Source organism: Geospiza fortis, unplaced genomic scaffold, assembly GCF_000277835.1.
Source record: "Geospiza fortis unplaced genomic scaffold, GeoFor_1.0 scaffold166, whole genome shotgun sequence".
Classification (NCBI taxonomy): domain Eukaryota; kingdom Metazoa; phylum Chordata; class Aves; order Passeriformes; family Thraupidae; genus Geospiza; species Geospiza fortis.
In genome coordinates, this window is record NW_005054310.1 from 503,609 (window position 1) to 509,451 (window position 5,843).

Here is a 5,843-nt window from a genome sequence, read left to right on the forward strand (position 1 = left end):
CCTGCTGAAGAAGCACATCACACACTGACTTGGGTTTCAGAGGAAATTACAGCACTTTTAAAGAACTGGAAGAGAGAACACTGTCACTGCAGAATAAATTCAGAGTTTGAATTGAACTGTAAACCACTTTCCTTCAGCTCTCCACCGTATTTGGCATAACCAGACTGTTTTGCTGAGGGAGGGCTGCCTGTGGCATGCTCAATTGCCCTAAATAACTATGGCTGTTTCCCAAACAACTTACAATTGGCCATTCCTTCTACACTATTTAATCATCCAGAGCAGCACTACCATCCATTTAGAGAGCCCCACACTATTTTCAGGGAGTATGCTTTTTATTTCAAACAACTCTATGTGATTCATTTGAGCTAACTCTTTTAAAGCTGCGTCCTAGTTCTGACCAGAACAGGGTTAATTTTTTTGACAGGAGCCAGGCAAGGTGGTGCCTGTAGTCCCAGCTACTGTGGCAGGCATGGCCAGACCCTAAGGTTATTCTCCCATCACCTGCAAGATGGAGAAAGCATTTGGGAGAGTCTGGGTGGGGACACTGATTTGGGGAGCAGTATTCCTAAACCAAAACAAGCTTTTAAGAGTTGCAGATAAAACTATATTTCCAATTCATTTTAAGAACTTTGAAAAATCCTGTAGAACATTTACCCTTCAATTTCTGATGTTTTTTTTATGAACAGAGACCCCAGATTTATCATGGTATATCCTGCATAATTCCTGTACAAAAGACTTACATAGCCATATAACATTATATATTATAAATGATACTTTTAATGCGTAATTCTAACCTATGATTTTGTTACCTAAATAAGATCATTGTATTGACCATACAGTAGCTGTTACAAAGGTTCTTACTGGTGGCTGGAAACATTTTCACCATTAAAAGATGATATACCTTAAAGTAATTTCTTCTTTAAAAAGTAGCTAAAGCTGAAAATTATTATAGAAGTAAAGGAAAATATCCATGCAACATTTAGTCAAAAAAGACTTAAGTATCATAAAGTTCTGGCAAAGATATTGGGAAAATGGATGATTATTTGTTACTATGTTTCTCTGACAATTTCTAAAAACATTAACTAAAAAGTATGTCAAGAATCACCATGACTGTATATTCTGATACATATTGGCTTAGGAGGGATATTATACTGCTATAAATAAAAAGAGGTTTTAAAACAACCATGAACCATCAAAAAAAAAATTCTACTCTTATGGTAATAGGTAATATGAGCTCCATTCCAGAGAGAAAAATTGAGATTAAAGAGGTTTGTTCAAAGACTAAAGAAGATTTAATTAGCAAAACTAAAACTAATTCATGAATACCTAACTCCAGATGGTATGCTCATATCACTGGTATTTCTTAACAGTGATAATACACAAAACTTTTAAGTGTACTTATCAGCAGGTTTTATATGTTTAGTCTGATGTTTTATATGGCAATCTGTGCACTGAAATCACTTTCCCTCTCAAGCCTTTTTCCCCCAAACTCACATTTTCTATTCAGTGCAATGTTATATTAATCACACTGTTTATTTTATTATTGACATTAAATGAGCCTAAGGAGAAAGAAATAACTACTGTACAGAGCAGTATTTTGGGCTATTGGGCTAAAACTGGTAGGAGTTTTACTGACAAGCTACATATAAAAAATTTGAATATACACACCAAAACACTGAAAGGCAAATTCCAAATGCTCAAACTATTTTTAAATACCCAGTGTGATATTTATTAGGACACACACTGCTATACTTAAGAGGTACAAAAAACGTGTAGTGAACAACAAGCTGTGTGTCACAGCAATAGCTATTGAAAGCTCTAAAGGTATTAGAGGAGATATTGTCAGCATAACATAAGCTCTTAATAATAAGCATATCTGAAGAATGCTGTACCTTAAAATAGATTTCATTTCCTTTGGTTTCCAGTCACCAGTAGTGATTCAAAAATAATAATAATTAAAAATAATGTTTTATTGCATCTTTATTGTTTGTGGGAAATACAGTTTCTCCACCTAGCTTAGTACAAAATATAGTAACTGTTTTTCCTCACTGAACTGAGGTGAATTTTTAGTTAAGCATCTGCTCTGTATAGCAGGTCAACTATTTCCTGGAAGGATCCTCAAAGCCTACTTGCAAATGTAATGGTACCAGGTGATTAAAATTTCATCAGTAAATATGACCAAGCAACTAATACCTCTGTGGCAGTCCAGCAGTTTAAACCTCTCTATTTTCTACTTCTTTAATCAATGTCTGTCCCAGCTATAGGAAATATATCATAATGATCTTCCACGTTCAGATGTGGACTGCAAGGCCCAGAGGAAGATTATGCTTTTTGAAGCTTATTTTTGGTACCACAGGGAAAACTAGAGTTAATGAGGCATAATAAGCACAATTATTTTGTGTGTCATTACAATTTTATATTAAACACGAGGTAATCATCACCACAGAATGACCCTCAGTCTAACTGAAAAAGACGTGACAGGTACCACCCACTTTTAACTTTTTTGTTTGTTTTTACACTTCGGGAGGCTTCCTTTGCTATAAGAGAATATTCAGATAATGAGAATGGCTTTATATCACTTGGGCTGCTCATTAAGTTGAAGGCAGAACAGAGAAACACTTGTGTCTTTCCCTCCCTACGGTTGAAACATGTACACACCCACTTCAGAATCCATAAACTAAATTAGTCAGTCTTGCATATTTCTCCCTCAAGTGCTGACAAACCGTAACAAGGTACTGCTTGGATCACATTAAAGTTATTTGAAATACTAGTCATAAACAGAACAGCAGAATAAGACCAGTAAAGACGCAGCTAAAGCATCCGAAGTCCTCACAAGGACTCCCTCAGCCGAGGGATGGCAGCTGCCTGCCACACAGTGAGGCAGCCAGGAAAGCTGGCACACACAGGGTAATTTGGAGGCAGCTTCACAACCTTCTTCTCACTTCACTCTCCCACGGTGCATTTTCAGGTTTTTTTAAGAGATAATCCATGCTCATGCTTTTGAGTATTTTTCCCACATTGTCAGTGATTGACAAAAACAGCCTGGAGAAATGTAAACTGCAGAAAGGCCTGCAGGAGTAGAGGCTTTCTCACCTGCGGCAGAACACGACTCTGCCAGCACTACCTGCAAGGTACCCCTGAAGGGACCAGAAGAAAGTACCAGTGAGGTGATTATCACCCATTTCTTCCCTGAGGACTGAAGATGGAGAAGCTGCTGAATATGTTTGCCTCAAAGTCCCACAGTAGCAGATAAGATTATAGTCTTACACATATCACAACACAGAGGACCTGGCAATAAACCATCACCAAATGAGACATCTCCATTTCCAAAGCAGTTCAGCCACATTAGTACACAAATGCACCCATGCTAAAAGCTTGCCTCAGCAAATGCCCTTATGACTACAGCACATCAGCTCAGTGTTGCACAGCAGTCAGCCATCAGTGGCATTCAGCCTGCTAGGCCAGAATACAGATGGATCTGGAACAAAACACTCATATTTTTGCTTTAGTAAAGCTGGTCTTCACAGATTCGTACTTCTTTATCAGTTTCCACACTGTAAGTTTTTCAAGGGATGCCTCGTTTTTGAGATTATGACAGAAGCAGTTCTTGTTCAGAAGAAGCTCTTTGCAGGAGATGAAAGAAAATGCAGGACTATCAGGGAAAATTATCCTGCTACTCCACAATTTTCAGAAGTAAGAAAATACTATTGAGGAGAAATTTGCTACAAACTGAGGAAAGCAAAGAAATGAGGAGTGACAGCTTCTTCTTAGTAGCCTAAAAATAAGGAAAACACTTCTCCACTCTACTGTTTGACTGAGCAGCCCATCGTCCCACTCTTTGAATAGCCTATTTATCACTAGAATTCATAAAACTAGAAAAAAGAGGCAAACAAAAATAAATTATTTTTCCTATGTCAACCTCATTTAATTACTGAAGAGTAGTTTGAATTGTTGATCTCCTAATGCTTTGGCAGGATGGGCAGCCAGTCTAGCCCAGTCAGGCTTGCCTGACTACAAGAGAAATAGAAAATAGATTAGCATAGTCAAAGCCAAGGATAATTTTAGAAATATTTACAATAATGAACAGAGTTGGGTGACAGGTCACATTAGCTAGGGGTGTCGTATACCCAGCCTTGTTGCAATGTAGTGGCTAGTAAATATTCAGCAGAAGTTTAACAAGATATTTTAAGCAGATTTATTTAAGTCAGCTCAGTCATGTCTGTATCACTGCCTGACATACTGTCTTTGCTTTCACACATCTTACAAGACACTTAATGTCAGCTTATATGGCAAGAAACCAGATGATCATGTACACACGAGTCTGTGCATACTGAGATGTGTAGATGAAAACAGCTCATCTTGTCTCCTGGGAGCATAATATCCAGTAGTCTAATTTCCAGACAATGCTGCAGCCAATCCTACTATTGGGCAGAAACAAGCATGTTGGTTTTTTTGGTTTTTTTTTTTTGATCACAAAATCTGCCTCATTGCAAGCAGACAACTAATAATGTCTGGGCATCTCCACCAAGGACAGAAATTGAACATGCGTTAACTAACCAACTAACTAACTTTTCTTTCCAAGGAATTCCAGCGTTTTAATACGAGTTTTATACTGTCACTAAACTTGTACCTCTCAGTGCTTCATATAATCACTCTGGTGTGCTGGCTCACTGTTCAGTTAATTCATTTCTTGCTCTCCTGCGCTAGTTTTGAAAAAAAAAGTAAAACAAATGGGATGTGCTTGTTCACAATTTAAAAAACTCACTTACTGCAGCAACAAGTTCAGTAATTTTCCTACGGTGAAAAAGTATATGAAGAAGAGTTACAAAATCAGACTGACAAACTACTAAAATGCTGCTTTGCTGGGCATTTTATCTGCCGAATCTACTTTTTCACTCTCTATCAGCTCACAGTAACCACCTGCATTTGCCTCTTACTATCACAGCTTTTAGACTATGGCACGATACAGCTGTCTAATCAAAATGCACAACTCTATCAGAAGATGGCTTTGCATCACATAGGGGGTTTCTGAGCAGAGCACTGAAAAAACTCAAGCGCGGTCAAATTTTTCTTTCACAGATAGGCAAAGCAATCAACTAATCCATTCTCACTTCTGATGAACTGTGAATAAGGAAGGCTTAGTCAAGGTCTACATTGCACTCACAGGTGATATTTTGACCATTCTCATATAAACTTGCATTTGTGCCAAGAGCAGTACAGCCAGGCAGCACGGAGTTCAGGATCCAAGCTGGATCTGCCATACATGCTTGAAACCACAGAGCTACAGCTAAACATTGTTACTGATACCTAAACTGGCAGGTTTACTGCCTGTTTGGATATGTTTACACTAGCTGTGGTCACATCTCATTACAGCATAGATATAACCTTTGAGACGTGGCTGGGCAATGTTACAAATAGCTGATATTTACACATGAGCAGGAAGGCATAAGTATTTGACAATAACTCTTTACAATACTGGTAGGCAAGGGGAACTACAGTAATTTCCTAGGCGGAATTATACCTGACCTCACTTCCTCATTTTTATTATGTAGTATTGACGTTATTTGCATCAGATGAAATAAAGGAATAGCACTTCCCTGATGCTGTCCTTTACTACTTCTTATATTTTCTAATCAGAGAAAACAGAACATTTGGTAAACTCACAAAAAATGTTCATTAGTGTGCTATATACCAGATTCCAAATGGAAAAACACCAGGGTGGGCTTTATAATACTAATAATGCATCTTTAATTTCAAAACACAGAACTAATACTACTGAAAAAGAAAGTATCCCCTTACCTTAGGGTCTCCTTTTCTCCATGAAAATGCCAAACCTGTAACAC

The 5,843-nt window shown here is 37.8% G+C and overlaps 1 protein-coding gene across 1 annotated transcript in view; it reads right to left on the reverse strand.

The window, feature by feature from the left end:
* TMTC2 (transmembrane O-mannosyltransferase targeting cadherins 2) overlaps positions 1–5,843 on the reverse strand; it is a 175,369-nt gene that overhangs the window by 92,802 nt on the left and 76,724 nt on the right. The window lies entirely within an intron of this gene.